Raw genomic sequence first — 16851 nt, 5'->3', positions numbered from 1 at the left:
TAGTGATGCTGTGATATATATACATGTGTGTGGCATTAGTCCCTTCATGTAATAATAAGCCTAGTGATGCTGTGATATATATACATGTGTGTGGCATTAGTCCCTTCATGTAATAATAAGCCTAGTGATGCTGTGATATATATACATGTGTGTGGCATTAGTCCCTTCATGTAATAATAAGCCTAGTGATGCTGTGATATATATATACACGTCTGTGGCATCAGTCCCTTCATGTAATAATAAGCCTAGTGATGCTGTGATATATATACATGTGTGTGGCATTAGTCCCTACATGTAATAATAAGCCTAGTGATACTGTGATATATATACGTGTGTGGCATTAGTCCCTTCGTGTAATAAGCCTAGTGATGCTGTGATATATATACGTGTGTGGCATTAGTCCCTTCATGTAATAATAAGCCTAGTGATGCTGTGATATATATACATGTGTGTGGCATTAGTCCCTACATGTAATAATAAGCCTAGTGATACTGTGATATATATACGTGTGTGGCATTAGTCCCTTCATGTAATAATAATAAGCCTAGTGATACTGTGATATATATACGTGTGTGGCATTAGTCCCTTCGTGTAATAAGCCTAGTGATGCTGTGATATATATACGTGTGTGGTATTAGTCCCTTCATGTAATAATAAGCCTAGTGATGCTGTGATATATATACATGTGTGTGGCATTAGTCCCTACATGTAATAATAAGCCTAGTGATACTGTGATATATATACGTGTGTGGCATTAGTCCCTTCATGTAATAATAAGCCTAGTGATGCTGTGATATATATACATATGTGTGGCATTAGTCCCTTCATGTAATAATAAGCCTAGTGATGCTGTGATATATATACATGTGTGTGGCATTAGTCCCTTCATGTAATAATAAGCCTAGTGATGCTGTGATATATATACATGTGTGTGGCATTAGTCCCTTCATGTAATAATAAGCCTAGTGATGCTGTGATATATATACATGTGTGTGGCATTAGTCCCTACATGTAATAATAAGCCTAGTGATACTGTGATATATATACGTGTGTGGCATTAGTCCCTTCATGTAATAATAAGCCTAGTGATGCTGTGATATATATACATATGTGTGGCATTAGTCCCTTCATGTAATAATAAGCCTAGTGATGCTGTGATATATATACATGTGTGTGGCATTAGTCCCTTCATGTAATAATAAGCCTAGTGATGCTGTGATATATATACATGTGTGTGGCATTAGTCCCTTCATGTAATAATAAGCCTAGTGATACTGTGATATATATACGTGTGTGGCATTAGTCCCTTCATGTAATAATAAGCCTAGTGATGCTGTGATATATATACATGTGTGTGGCATTAGTCCCTACATGTAATAATAAGCCTAATGATACTGTGATATATATACGTGTGTGGCATTAGTCCCTTCATGTAATAATAAGCCTAGTGATGCTGTGATATATATACATGTGTGTGGCATTACTCCCTTCATGTAATAATAAGCCTAGTGATGCTGTGATATATATACATGTGTGTGGCATTAGTCCCTTCATGTAATAATAATAAGCCTAGTGATGCTGTGATATATATACATGTGTGTGGCATTAGTCCCTTCATGTAATAATAAGCCTAGTGATGCTGTGATATATATACGTGTGTGGCATTAGTCCCTTCATGTAATAATAAGCCTAGTGATGCTGTGATATATATACGTGTGTGGCATTAGTCCCTTCATGTAATAATAATAAGCCTAGTGATGCTGTGATATATATACGTGTGTGGCATTAGTCCCTTCATGTAATAATAATAAGCCTAGTGATGCTGTGATATATATACATGTGTGTGGCATTAGTCCCTTCATGTAATAATAAGCCTAGTGATGCTGTGATATATATACGTGTGTGGCATTAGTCCCTTCATGTAATAATAAGCCTAGTGATGCTGTGATATATATACGTGTGTGGCATTAGTCCCTTCATGTAATAATAATAAGCCTAGTGATGCTGTGATATATATACGTGTGTGGCATTAGTCCCTTCATGTAATAATAACAAGCCTAGTGATGCTGTGATATATATACATGTGTGTGAGTGCCTGGTTACGGCTGTTAGTACACACAGGGTCACACAGCTACAGCAGATGGAGGAGACACACATCAATCACCGTACCAGGAAACACACGCCTGTCACACACACATGGATACGTACTGTAAATATTCACATACACAAACCTACACAAATACAGCCATCACATATCATCACTTCCACACAGGAGACACCTGGAACTCACACATGTGCCACCCAACACCCCCCCTCAGTGTCCGCTCTTCATCCCTGCTGGAAGGGCATGCTGGAATTTGTAGTTCTACTAACTACTATGTCCCAGGTTTCCTATCTCTGGTCCGGACTGGTTTGTGCCTACGTGGTACATCTCTGTGCCCGCACTTGTGTGCCAGCTCTTCCCGCTGGTGCCAGTCAGTACAAATGTCCCTTACTGGGATTCTGTCAGTGTAATGGTGTCTGGCGGGAAACGCGGGGAAGGTTATCGCTGCGCTTCCTCAGGATTACCGTCATTAGCGTTTACTTGTTGTGCACCGCGTAAGATGTAACATCAGTACAAGGCAGATTAAGGGGTATATTTACTAAACATCGATCTGAAATCAACAACATCGACAGCGCTGTTCCAGGGACAAAATTCCTTATTTATTAAAAATTTATATTTCTCTATTATTATTTATTTCATACTAGTTACCGGCCCGTCACAATGACGGAACAACATAACAGTAATGATGGAGTGACACTTGAACTGCTCTGTGTGGCGCCACCTTGAGGCCCGCCGAATTACAAAACGCTTGAATTCCCCCATAGAGGTGAGGAGCAGTATTAGGCTTTATTATATAGGATTTTTTTGGGGTCAATTTTAAGACAGGTGACGATGTTATCTGATTCTCTTTATGTCTAAAGTCAGTCAGTCGGTTCCATTCTGCAAATAGACATAAAAATCCATCAAAAATCATCTATCAACTCCTGCTGAATTTCTATTGGGCAAAACATATCACATGCAAGAAGCTGCGGTGGTTCCTCTAATCCTGGTTGCGCACATCTGGTTTGGGTGGAGTGCCGGCACTGGTTTGTGTACATCTCCGATTGTGGGGTGCCGGCACATGTGCCCCCTGAGCCGTCTTATTGAGTGATGGACCCTATAGCAATCGCGGCCGCTATCGTGCACGCCGGGGATGTGTGAGATTATGCAAAAGACCCAGCAGCCCTGAAATGTACAGAGACGGCCAGCGGAGCCATAGCAAAGGCGCAGCAACTGCGCGCACATTCCCAGCGCACACCCATCGATAATCGTCAGCTCAATTAAGTAGCATGGTGGCCTGAGACATTTATACAGGGACGCAACCACAAATGGTTCCTGACTGTCAATCACTCTGTGTGAAGGTAAGTGCTGTGAGCAGCGTGGCTATCAGACTTTGACTAATGCGCAGTGCGAGGTATAAAGGCACAATTTACCAGTAATCGCTCAACTGCAAAATCATTGGCAGAGCGTCCGCCATCCCTACTTTCATAAGGATCTGAATGAAGTATTAAGTAATAGAATACGTTATAGAGCTGAGAGATGCGGCGCCTGTCACTTATTAGGTTGGTCCATTTTTTTATCGATTTCACAAATCCACTGTTCATAAATGTGACTTGCATTAGAGGACCCTTTAAACGGGATGCAGTCAAGATCCCACCGGGAACCTCTGATCTCTAAAAATAGTCTGGGTACCGTAAATGTCAATTGTGCCCCCCAAAGTGCGTGTTAGACATAATACACCAGAACATCCATTACACACAGAATATAGCCGTGCCGCATATGATAATCAGCGTAAGCTGCTTGTGCGTCCTGGAGGACTGCGGTTTATTTAGAGGGTGTGTTGCTTTAATCATGGGACTTTTGGGTGCCAACGGGTGACGTTCTATCACTGTGTAACTTATAAAATATAAAAATCCGTCAGAAGTTGGATCCGATTTGCATTGTGAGCGCAAATGACGCACACCATTACATTGGCCGAGTTCCAGGAAAAAGTCCAATATTACCCCTGCGCTGCCAGTACAAGTGCCCCCTGCAGCGTCACACACTGAGATACAGATATTCTGCTCTGTCCTCAGTGTGATACAGTTTCAGTCAGGGCGTCACACACTCTGCATTCACAGCAAACACACAGCGCGCCTGACACACACTGCACACAATAGAGGAAATGGTCTCAGCTTCCAAACCGTTGTCAAGCCTAAGCCGTAAATCACTGCAGACATTGAGCAAACTGTAAAAAAAAGGGGGTAAATGAACAAATGCGCTGCTAGGTATCATGCAGCCACACACTCAAAAAGGAACCTTCACAACAATTCCAAGAGGATAGAATTTATAAAAGAGAAATGAGGAGTGGCGCAAATACCAATGAGTCTTACATGAAATGTCCTTATCAATTCCAAGTAGGTGAGTTCTATGTTGTAGGGGTCTCGTTGTACATGCAACCTTTGATCCTGTGGTTGATGTCCTTAACTTGATAAACAGAAACAGATCATGGTGCAGACCAACATTTATGGACCAATAATTTATTAAAGGAAAAATTCACAATTAATATAAATTAAAAAGGCATATCACCACTCTGGGTAAGAGGAACAGGGTGCTGGCGTCACTGATATTTCCAGAATAAAAACGGGGTCCCTTTATACGTGTAACGTTTGATCCTGTAGTTAATATCCTTAACTTGACAAACAAAAACAGATCATGGTGCAGACCAACATCTTAAAAGGCCAGAAAATTTATTTACAGGGATAAACTCACAATTTGTACAGATTTAAAAAAGCATATCACCACTCAGGGTAAAAGACAGAACGGGGTGCTGGCAAGACTGGTATTCCAAAGTTACCCTCCCAGATGGTTCAACGACTCCTCTAGTGGTTCCGGATACCACAAAAGGCAGGATGGAGGATAAATGAAGTCCTGCGTCAGGTCACCCACGAACAGAAAGAAAACACCAATTGCTCTATGAAAAAGCTTTAGTAACAAAGGCTAAAGATAATTTTCATTATTTCTATCTTTTATTCTTTCCCTTAAAAGACTTTCTCTATCAGTATTTAGGGCTTTATCTTTAGCCTTTGTTACTAAAGCTTTTTCATAGAGCAATTGGTGTTTTCTTTCTGTTTGTGGGTGACCTGACGCAGGACTTCATTTATCCTCCATCCTGCCTTTTGTGGTATCCGGAACCACTAGAGGAGTCGTTGAACCATCTGGGAGGGTAACTTTGGAATACCAGTCTTGCCAGCACCCCGTTCTGTCTTTTACCCTGAGTGGTGATATGCTTTTTTAAATCTGTACAAATTGTGAGTTTATCCCTGTAAATAAATTTTCTGGCCTTTTAAGATGTTGGTCTGCACCATGATCTGTTTTTGTTTGTCAAGTTAAGGATATTAACTACAGGATCAAACGTTACACGTATAAAGGGACCCCGTTTTTATTCTGGAAATATCAGTGACGCCAGCACCCTGTTCCTCTTACCCAGAGTGGTGATATGCCTTTTTAATTTATATTAATTGTGAGTTTTTCCTTTAATAAATTATTGGTCCATAAATGTTGGTCTGCACCATGATCTGTTTCTGTTTATCAAGTTAAGGACATCAACCACAGGATCAAAGGTTGCATGTACAACAAGACCCCTACAACATAGAACTCACCTACTTGGAATTGATAAGGACATTTCAAGACTCATTGGTATTTGCGCCACTCCTCATTTCTCTTTTATAAATTGAGCAAACTGTACAAGCTGCTACATGGCTCTAGAGCCCCAGCCCTGAGGGCATTCCTGACAGAGATGCTCCATGGATCCAGCCCTGAGGGCATTCCTGGCATAGACACTCCATAGCTCCAGCCCTGAGGGCATTCCTGACAGAGATGCTCCATGGCTCCAGCCCTGAGGGCATTCCTGGCAGAGACGCTCCATAGCTCCAGCCCTGAGGGCATTCCTGGCAGAGACGCGCCCCAGCCCTGAGGGCATTCCTGGCAGAGACGCTCCATAGCTCCAGCCCTGAGGGCATTCCTGGCAGAGACGCTCCATAGCCCCAGCCCTGAGGGAATTCCTGGCAGAGACACTCCATAGCTCCAGCCCTGAGGGCATTCCTGGCAGAGACACTCCATAGCCCCAGCCCTGAGGGAATTCCTGGCAGAGACACTCCACAGCCCCAGCCCTGAGGGCATTCCTGGCAGAGACGCTCTATAGCCCCTGCCCTGAGGGCATTCCTGGCAGAGACGCTCTATAGCCCCAGCCCTGAGGGCATTCCTGGCAGAGACGCTCCACAGCCCCAGCCCTGAGGGCATTCCTGGCAGAGACGCTCCAGGGCCCCAGCCCTGAGGGCATTCCTGGCAGAGACGCTCCATAGCTCCAGCCCTGAGGGCATTCCTGGCAGAGACGCTCCACAGCGCCAGCCCTGAGGGCATTCCTGGCAGAGATGCTCCACAGCCCCAGCCCTGAGGGCATTCCTGGCAGAGACGCTCCATAGCCCCAGCCCTGAGGGCATTCCTGGCAGAGACGCTCTATAGCCCCAGCCCTGAGGGCATTCCTGGCAGAGACGCTCCACAGCCCCAGCCCTGAGGGCATTCCTGGCAGAGACGCTCCAGGGCCCCAGCCCTGAGGGCATTCCTGGCAGAGACGCTCCATAGCCCCAGCCCTGAGGGCATTCCTGGCAGAGACGCTCCATAGCCCCAGCCCTGAGGGCATTCCTGGCAGAGATGCTCCACAGCCCCAGCCCTGAGGGCATTCCTGGCAGAGATGCTCCATAGCCCCAGCCCTGAGGGAATTCCTGGCAGAGACGCTCCATAGCTCCAGCCCTGAGGGAATTCCTGACAGAGATGCTCCATAGCTCCAGTCCTGAGGGCATTCCTGGCAGAGACGCTCCATAGCCCCAGCCCTGATGGCATTCCTGGCAGAGACGCTCCATAGCCCCAGCCCTGAGGGCATTCCTGGCAGAGACGCTCTAAACCCCAGCCCTGAGGGCATTCCTGGCAGAGACGCTCCATAGCTCCAGACCTGAGGGCATTCCTGGCAGAGACGCTCCATAGCCCCAGCCCTGAGGGCATTCCTGGCAGAGACGCTCCATAGCCCCAGCCCTGATGGCATTCCTGGTAGAGACGCTCCATAGCCCCAGCCCTGAGGGCATTCCTGGCAGAGACGCTCCATAGCCCCAGCCCTGAGGGCATTCCTGGCAGAGACGCTCCATTGCTCCAGCCCTGAGGGCATTCCTGGCAGAGACGCTCCATAGCCCCAGCCCTGAGCGCATTCCTGGCAGAGACGCTCCATAGCTCCAGCCCTGAGGGCATTCCTGGCAGAGACACTCCATAGCCCCAGCCCTGAGGGCATTCCTGGCAGAGACGCTCCATAGCCCCAGCCCTGAGGGCGTTCCTGGCAGAGACGCTCCATAGCTCCAGCCCTGAGGGCGTTCCTGGCAGAGACGCTCCATAGCCCCAGCTCTGAGGGCATTCCTGGCGGAGACATCTATGGCACAAACTTGCTGTGATGATAGAAAAGTGTCACAGAATCTTCAAGCACAAATGGGGCGTAATGATGTGAAGGCCTGGCCCCGCCCACCATAGTGACCAGCAGCAACTTGTGTCAGGGCTTCTCAAAGGCAGACAAGTATATCCTGCTGTGTGGCCCAGCGGCTGTACTATCAGAGATTGCACCACCCTATGGAGGCGCAGAATGTTTGTGTACATGGCCACCTGGGGAAGTGCAGCTGCGTCTTCAGACCGCAATAACTCCACTGCTACCACATTGCATGGATCTTGGTGCGTCTGTGCGACAACCGCTCATGCACAGACCAAGAACATCAGCCACTCGCGCCCGCCACTGAATCAGGCCCACCGTGGTTTAGGTGCCCTAGGTAAGCGATTTGGATGGCCTAGCAATAGCACCCGGTCTGCATGCTGTGCACTTCCATTCACACATGTCATGGAATGCGTCACCATCGATGGCGCCATCGGTACTTTACATTGCTGGCAGGAAGCCAACGACTCTGGGTTACTCGAATACGGCAGGCCAGTTAGGGGAGGGGCTCAATAATGAGACGGGAAGACTAAGCTCAGTGCGCCAAAATAACATAAAAAACATTGTGCATCTATGCCATCGATGGTGAAGATACATTAGACCGCCGCCATCGATGGCAAAACCATAGATGATGGCAGATGGCTAATCATCCATAGAGCATTCCAACCAGGGTTGGACTGGCCCACAGGGGTACAGGAGAAACCTCCATTGGGCCCCACTGCCAGGGGCCCCACCTCCTCGTCTATGGATCAGGTTTCAGACTGTGCGTGTGAATTATACATAATACATATGTTACCTTACACTGCACAGGACTACGGTGTATTCTCTACAGGGCATTGCTGTAATTAGTCGGATACATTATCATGCAGTAAATTTATCAAGGGGCCCAGACCATGCACCCTCTAATGGTTAGCCAAACCTCTGTGGTGACTGGCCACACCTCCTCTGGAGACTGGACACACCACCAAGCATGGGCCCCTAGCACCGCATCCCCTCCCCCCCCCCCCCCCCCCCCCCCGGTGGGCCCTACACGTCCCATCCCGACACTGATTCCCACCAATGTACAGAAGGACTTTATTTCTACACCCCCTCCCCAAATCCTCAAACAGCCCATCGGTGCAGTCAGAGCGGTGCACGCCCAAAGTCCACCTAGATCTGGTTATTCAGGATAAACGGCCGGGGCTGAAGAAACTCATCAAACCAGCTTGTGAGCATCAACAGTAACCATCACCTGGAGACAGACGCGCGCCAGGGCCGTCCGCACCTCCAGGTGTAGTCCCCAGGGCGGTGACACAGGCCCACCTCACCAGGTACCTATGAGTGGGGGAAGGGAGCCCCCCTGCTTGGTGACCATTATACAGCTAGTATGATTATAGCTGAGCAGTGAATGTATGTGGGGGCCTTTTGTTTTAATGAGGTTTTATAACAAAGGGGCGACAATAAAATTCCAGGAGAGACGCCTGTAGCACGGGCACCAAATATCCAGGTAGTACGTCGTCCAACGGACAGAGGCCGCAATGGCGACACGTAACACTACAGCAAGTCATGCAGCGCTAGCTAGACGGGACATAACACGTCTGCAGCTTTTATACGTGCGTGGATTGGAAAGTGCGCATAATTGAGTGGGTTAAGTTGATTGGCCGGTGACAACGCTATTTTCACTTTCGGCAAATGAAATATGTATGTTTCATTACTTTATTTTGTACACACTCGTGGGGATGTAGAAACAAATTAAAATCAGATTTGCATCTAGCAACAGACTTGTCCTCGCCTGGCAATCAGCGCTGCCAGCCCACCAGCCACCATAATGACACCGGTAACCATGGTAACCAATCACAGTCCAAACGCCGCTCTCCCGATGTAAATGATGTTTTCATCTCTTGATTACAAAATGAAAACAAACACATAGAGAAAAAAATGTGCGGCGAGACGGCAGTACTGACGTCACCGTGTGTCACTACAGCGGAGGGGCCGTGCCTGGTCATTGTGCGATGGGACAGGAAACAGGGGATATCAATTCAGGTGAGCGATGATTTGTCCTGGCCGGAGTCGTGCAAAATGATGTGGGTGTGGCTATGAGAAAGTGGGTGTGGCTTAGAGGGACAGGATTTATGGGTCAAAACCATTCTGCACTGCAGGTGGGGCATATGTAACATGTGCAGAGAGAGTTAGATTTGGGTGGGGTGTGTTCAAACCGAAATCTATATTGCAGTGTAAAAATAAACCAGCCAGTATTTACCCTGCACAGAAGCAATATAACCACCCAAATCTAACGCTCTCTGCACATGTTACATATGTCCCACCTGCAGTGCACATGGTTTTGCCTAATTGCTAAATTTTTTGATTTGCTAACAAACCTGAATAACCCCCAAGGTTCAGTAATCATTACGAAGTGAAGGCTTTGCAGTGGTAGGTCTGACCTGACAAGTGCAGCCTCTGACACTAGGGGGCGACTAAACACATTTATACGATGCTTTCAGTCTGAAGTGCCTGTAATTCATCATTGGGGCCAATTCAACGAGCAGCGAATTGGCCCAAAAATAGCTTGAGGCTGGTTATTCAGGTAGATATCTTCGTCAGGCTAATGAGGGTACCAATGGGAAACTGATACTGATTTGAGTTTGCACTGTGCAGCACTAGGTAAAGAGAAGGGAAACGCATTATTTTAAGGTAAAGATATCGGTACAGTACTCCTCTGATGAAACGCCTCCCAATAGGAAAATAGGACCAATAAACACAATTTCAGGAGATATGCTCCAAAAAGCTAAATTCATGTGTAAATGATGTGGGACAGGTATGTAGAGATATAATGATGTGGACAGGTATGTAGAGGTGTAATGATGGGGGACAGGTACGGGGAGGTGTAATGATGGGGGACAGGTACGGTGAGGTGTAATGATGTGGGACAGGTATGGTGAGGTGTATTGATGTGGGGCAGGTATGGTGAGGTGTAATGATGTGGACAGGTATGTAGAGGTGTAATGATGTGGGACAGGTATGGTGAGGTGTAATGATGTGGGGCAGGTATGTAGTGGTGTAATGATGTGGGACAGGTATGTAGAGGTGTAATGATGTGGGACAGGTATGTAGAGGTGTAATGATGTGGGACAGGTATGGTGAGGTGTAATGATGTGGGACAGGTACGGTGAGGTGTAATGATGGGGACAGGTACGGTGAGGTGTAATGATGTGGACAGGTATGTAGAGGTGTAATGATGTGGACAGGTATGTAGAGGTGTAATGATGTAGGACAGGTATGTAGAGGTGTAATGATGTGAGGACAGGTATGTAGAGGTGTAATGATGTGGACAGGTATGTAGAGGTGTAATGATGTGGACAGGTATGTAGAGGTGTAATGATGTAGGACAGGTATGTAGAGGTGTAATGATGTGAGGACAGGTATGTAGAGGTGTAATGATGAGGACAGGTATGTAGAGGTGTAATGATGCGGGACAGGTATGGTGAGGTGTAATGATGTGGACAGGTATGTAGAGATATAATGATGTGGACAGGTATGTAGAGGTGTAATGATGTGGACAGGTATGTAGAGGTGTAATGATGTGGGACAGGTATGTAGAGATATAATGATGTGGACAGGTAGGTATGGTGAGGTGTAATGATGTGGGGCAGGTATGTAGTAGTGTAATGATGCGGGACAGGTATGGTGAGGTGTAATGATTTGGGACAGGTATGTAGAGGTGTAATGATGTGGACAGGTATGTAGAGGTGTAATGATGTGGGACAGGTATGTAGAGGTGTAATGATGTGAGGACAGGTATGTAGAGGTGTAATGATGAGGACAGGTATGTAGAGGTGTAATGATGCGGGACAGGTATGGAGAAGTGTAATGATGTGGGACAGGTATGGTGAGGTGTAATGATGAGGACAGGTATGTAGAGGTGTAATGATGGGGGACAGGTATGTAGAGGTGTAATGATGTGGGACAGGTATGTAGAGGTGTAATGATGCGGGACAGGTATGGAGAAGTGTAATGATGTGGACAGGTATGGTGAGGTGTAATGATGGGGGACAGGTATGTAGAGGTGTAATGATGTGGGACAGGTATGGAGAGGTGTAATGATGTGGACAGGTATGGTGAGGTGTAATGATGTGGGACAGGTATGTAGAGGTGTAATGATGTGGGACAGGTATGTAGAGGTGTAATGATGGGGGACAGGTACGGTGAGGTGTAATGATGCGGGACAGGTATGTAGAGGTGTAATGATGCGGGACAGGTATGGAGAGGTGTAATGATGTGGACAGGTATGGTGAGGTGTAATGATTGGGGACAGGTATGTAGAGGTGTAATGATGTGGGACAGGTATGGTGAGGTGTAATGATGTGGGACAGGTATGTAGAGGTGTAATGATGGGGGACAGGTACGGTGAGGTGTAATGATGCGGGACAGGTATGTAGAGGTGTAATGATGTGGGACAGGTATGGAGAGGTGTAATGATGTGGACAGGTATGGTGAGGTGTAATGATGGGGGACAGGTATGTAGAGGTGTAATGATGTGGGACAGGTATGGTGAGGTGTAATGATGTGGGACAGGTATGTAGAGGTGTAATGATGGGGGACAGGTACGGTGAGGTGTAATGATGTGGGACAGGTACGGTGAGGTGTAATGATGTGGGACAGGTATGGTGAGGTGTATTGATGTGGGGCAGGTATGGTGAGGTGTAATGATGTGGACAGGTATGTAGAGGTGTAATGATGTGGGACAGGTATGGTGAGGTGTAATGATGTGGGACAGGTATGGTGAGGTGTAATGATGTGGGACAGGTATGTAGAGGTGTAATGATGTGGGACAGGTATGTAGAGGTGTAATGATGTAGGACAGGTATGGTGAGGTGTAATGATGTGGGACAGGTATGGTGAGGTGTAATGATGGGAGACAGGTAGGGTGAGGTGTAATGATGGGGACAGGTATGGTGTGGTGTAATAATGTGGGACAGGTATGTAGAGATATAATGATGTGGGACAGGTATGTAGAGGTGTAATGATGTGGGACAGGTATGTAGAGGTGTAATGATGTGGGACAGGTATGGTGAGGTGTAATGATGTTGGACAGGTATGGTGAGGTGTAATGATGGGGACAGGTGTGGTGAGGTGTAATGATGGGGGACAGGTATGGTGAGGTGTAATGATGGGGACAGGTATGGAGAGGTGTAATGATGTGGACAGGTATGGTGAGGTGTAATGATGGGGGACAGGTATGGTGAGGTGTAATGATGGGGGACAGGTATGTGGAGGTGTAATGATGGGGGACAGGTATGGAGAGGTGTAATGATGTGGGACAGGTACGGTGAGGTGTAATGATGTGGGACAGGTATGGTGAGGTGTAATGATGTGGGACAGGTATGGTGAGGTGTAATGATGTGGGACAGGTATGTGGAGGTGTAATGATGTAGGACAGGTATGTAGAGGTGTAATGATGGGGGACAGGTGTGGTGAGGTGTAATGATGGGGGACAGGTAAGGTGAGGTGTAATGATGTGGGACAGGTATGTAGAGGTGTAATGATGTAGGACAGGTAAGGTGAGGTGTAATGATGGGGGACAGGTATGGTGAGGTGTAATGATGTGGGACAGGTATGGTGAGGTGTAATGATGAGGACAGGTATGTAGAGGTGTAATGATGCGGGACAGGTATGGAGAAGTGTAATGATGTGGGACAGGTATGGTGAGGTGTAATGATGAGGACAGGTATGTAGAGGTGTAATGATGGGGGACAGGTATGTAGAGGTGTAATGATGTGGGACAGGTATGTAGAGGTGTAATGATGCGGGACAGGTATGGAGAAGTGTAATGATGTGGACAGGTATGGTGAGGTGTAATGATGGGGGACAGGTATGTAGAGGTGTAATGATGTGGGACAGGTATGGAGAGGTGTAATGATGTGGACAGGTATGGTGAGGTGTAATGATGTGGGACAGGTATGTAGAGGTGTAATGATGTGGGACAGGTATGTAGAGGTGTAATGATGGGGGACAGGTACGGTGAGGTGTAATGATGCGGGACAGGTATGTAGAGGTGTAATGATGCGGGACAGGTATGGAGAGGTGTAATGATGTGGACAGGTATGGTGAGGTGTAATGATGGGGGACAGGTATGTAGAGGTGTAATGATGTGGGACAGGTATGGTGAGGTGTAATGATGTGGGACAGGTATGTAGAGGTGTAATGATGGGGGACAGGTACGGTGAGGTGTAATGATGCGGGACAGGTATGTAGAGGTGTAATGATGCGGGACAGGTATGGAGAGGTGTAATGATGTGGATAGGTATGGTGAGGTGTAATGATGGGGGACAGGTATGTAGAGGTGTAATGATGTGGGACAGGTATGGTGAGGTGTAATGATGTGGGACAGGTATGTAGAGGTGTAATGATGGGGGACAGGTACGGTGAGGTGTAATGATGTGGGACAGGTACGGTGAGGTGTAATGATGTGGGACAGGTATGGTGAGGTGTATTGATGTGGGGCAGGTATGGTGAGGTGTAATGATGTGGACAGGTATGTAGAGGTGTAATGATGTGGGACAGGTATGGTGAGGTGTAATGATGTGGGACAGGTATGGTGAGGTGTAATGATGTGGGACAGGTATGTAGAGGTGTAATGATGTGGGACAGGTATGTAGAGGTGTAATGATGTAGGACAGGTATGGTGAGGTGTAATGATGTGGGACATGTATGGTGAGGTGTAATGATGGGGGACAGGTAGGGTGAGGTGTAATGATGGGGACAGGTATGGTGTGGTGTAATAATGTGGGACAGGCATGTAGAGATATAATGATGTGGGACAGGTATGTAGAGGTGTAATGATGTGGGACAGGTATGTAGAGGTGTAATGATGTGGGACAGGTATGGTGAGGTGTAATGATGTTGGACAGGTATGGTGAGGTGTAATGATGGGGACAGGTGTGGTGAGGTGTAATGATGTGGGACAGGTATGGTGAGGTGTAATGATGTGGGACAGGTATGGTGAGGTGTAATGATGGGGACAGGTGTGGTGAGGTGTAATGATGGGGGACAGGTATGGTGAGGTGTAATGATGGGGACAGGTATGGAGAGGTGTAATGATGTGGACAGGTATGGTGAGGTGTAATGATGGGGGACAGGTATGTAGAGGTGTAATGATGTAGGACAGGTATGTAGAGGTGTAATGATGTTGGACAGGTATGGTGAGGTGTAATGATGTGGGACAGGTACGGTGAGGTGTAATGATGTGAAGACAGGTATGGTGAGGTGTAATGATGGGGGACAGGTACGGTGAGGTGTAATGATGGGGGACAGGTACGGTGAGGTGTAATGATGTGGGACAGGTATGTGGAGGTGTAATGATGTGGGACAGGTATGTAGAGGTGTAATGATGTGGGACAGGTATGGTGAGGTGTAATGATGTGGGACAGGTATGTAGAGGTGTAATGATGGGGGACAGGTACGGTGAGGTGTAATGATGTGGGACAGGTACGGTGAGGTGTAATGATGTGGGACAGGTATGGTGAGGTGTATTGATGTGGGGCAGGTATGGTGAGGTGTAATAATGTGGACAGGTATGTAGAGGTGTAATGATGTGGGACAGGTATGGTGAGGTGTAATGATGTGGGACAGGTATGGTGAGGTGTAATGATGTGGGACAGGTATGTAGAGGTGTAATGATGTGGGACAGGTATGTAGAGGTGTAATGATGTAGGACAGGTATGGTGAGGTGTAATGATGTGGGACAGGTATGGTGAGGTGTAATGATGGGGGACAGGTAGGGTGAGGTGTAATGATGGGGACAGGTATGGTGTGGTGTAATGATGTGGGACAGGTATGTAGAGATATAATGATGTGGGACAGGTATGTAGAGGTGTAATGATGTGGGACAGGTATGTAGAGGTGTAATGATGTGGGACAGGTATGGTGAGGTGCAATGATGTTGGACAGGTATGGTGAGGTGTAATGATGGGGACAGGTGTGGTGAGGTGTAATGATGTGGGACAGGTATGGTGAGGTGTAATGATGTTGGACAGGTATGGTGAGGTGTAATGATGGGGACAGGTGTGGTGAGGTGTAATGATGGGGGACAGGTATGGTGAGGTGTAATGATGGGGACAGGTATGGAGAGGTGTAATGATGTGGACAGGTATGGTGAGGTGTAATGATGTGGGACAGGTACGGTGAGGTGTAATGATGGGGGACAGGTACGGTGTGGTGTAGTGGTGTGGGACAGGTGTAGTGAGGTGTAAATGATGGGAGACAGGTACGGTGAGGTGTAATGATGTGGGACAGGTACGGTGAGGTGTAATGATGTGGGACAGGTGTGGTGAGGTGTAATGATGTGGGACAGGTACGGTGAGGTGTAATGATGTGGGACAGGTACGGTGAGGTGTAATGATGGGGGACAGGTACGGTGAGGTGTAATGGTGTGGGACAGGTGTAGTGAGGTGTAAATGATGGGAGACAGGTACGGTGAGGTGTAATGATGTGGGACAGGTATGGTGAGGTGTAATGATGTTGGACAGGTATGGTGAGGTGTAATGATGGGGGACAGGTACGGTGAGGTGTAATGATGGGGGACAGGTACGGTGAGGTGTAATGATGTGGGACAGGTATGTAGAGGTGTAATGATGTAGGACAGGTATGTAGAGGTGTAATGATGTTGGACAGGTATGGTGAGGTGTAATGATGTGGGACAGGTACGGTGAGGTGTAATGATGTGAAGACAGGTATGGTGAGGTGTAATGATGGGGGACAGGTACGGTGAGGTGTAATGATGGGGGACAGGTACGGTGAGGTGTAATGATGTGGGACAGGTATGTGGAGGTGTAATGATGTGGGACAGGTATGTAGAGGTGTAATGATGTGGGACAGGTATGGTGAGGTGTAATGATGTGGGACAGGTGTAGTGAGGTGTAAATGATGGGAGACAGGTACGGTGAGGTGTAATGATGTGGGACAGGTGTGGTGAGGTGTAATGATGTGGGACAGGTACGGTGAGGTGTAATGATGTGGGACAGGTATGGTGAGGTGTAATGATGGGGGACAGGTACGGTGAGGTGTAATGGTGTGGGACAGGTGTAGTGAGGTGTAAATGATGGGAGACAGGTACGGTGAGGTGTAATGATGTGGGACAGGTGTGGTGAGGTGTAATGATGTGGGACAGGTATGGTGAGGTGTAATGATGTGTGACAGGTACGGTGAGGTGTAATGATGTGGGACAGGTACGGTGAGGTGTAATGATGTGGGACAGGTACGGTGAGGTGTAATGATGTAGGACAAG

Source organism: Pseudophryne corroboree, chromosome 9 (assembly GCF_028390025.1).
Source record: "Pseudophryne corroboree isolate aPseCor3 chromosome 9, aPseCor3.hap2, whole genome shotgun sequence".
Taxonomy (NCBI): Eukaryota; Metazoa; Chordata; class Amphibia; order Anura; family Myobatrachidae; genus Pseudophryne; species Pseudophryne corroboree.
This window is presented reverse-complemented; position numbering follows the sequence as displayed.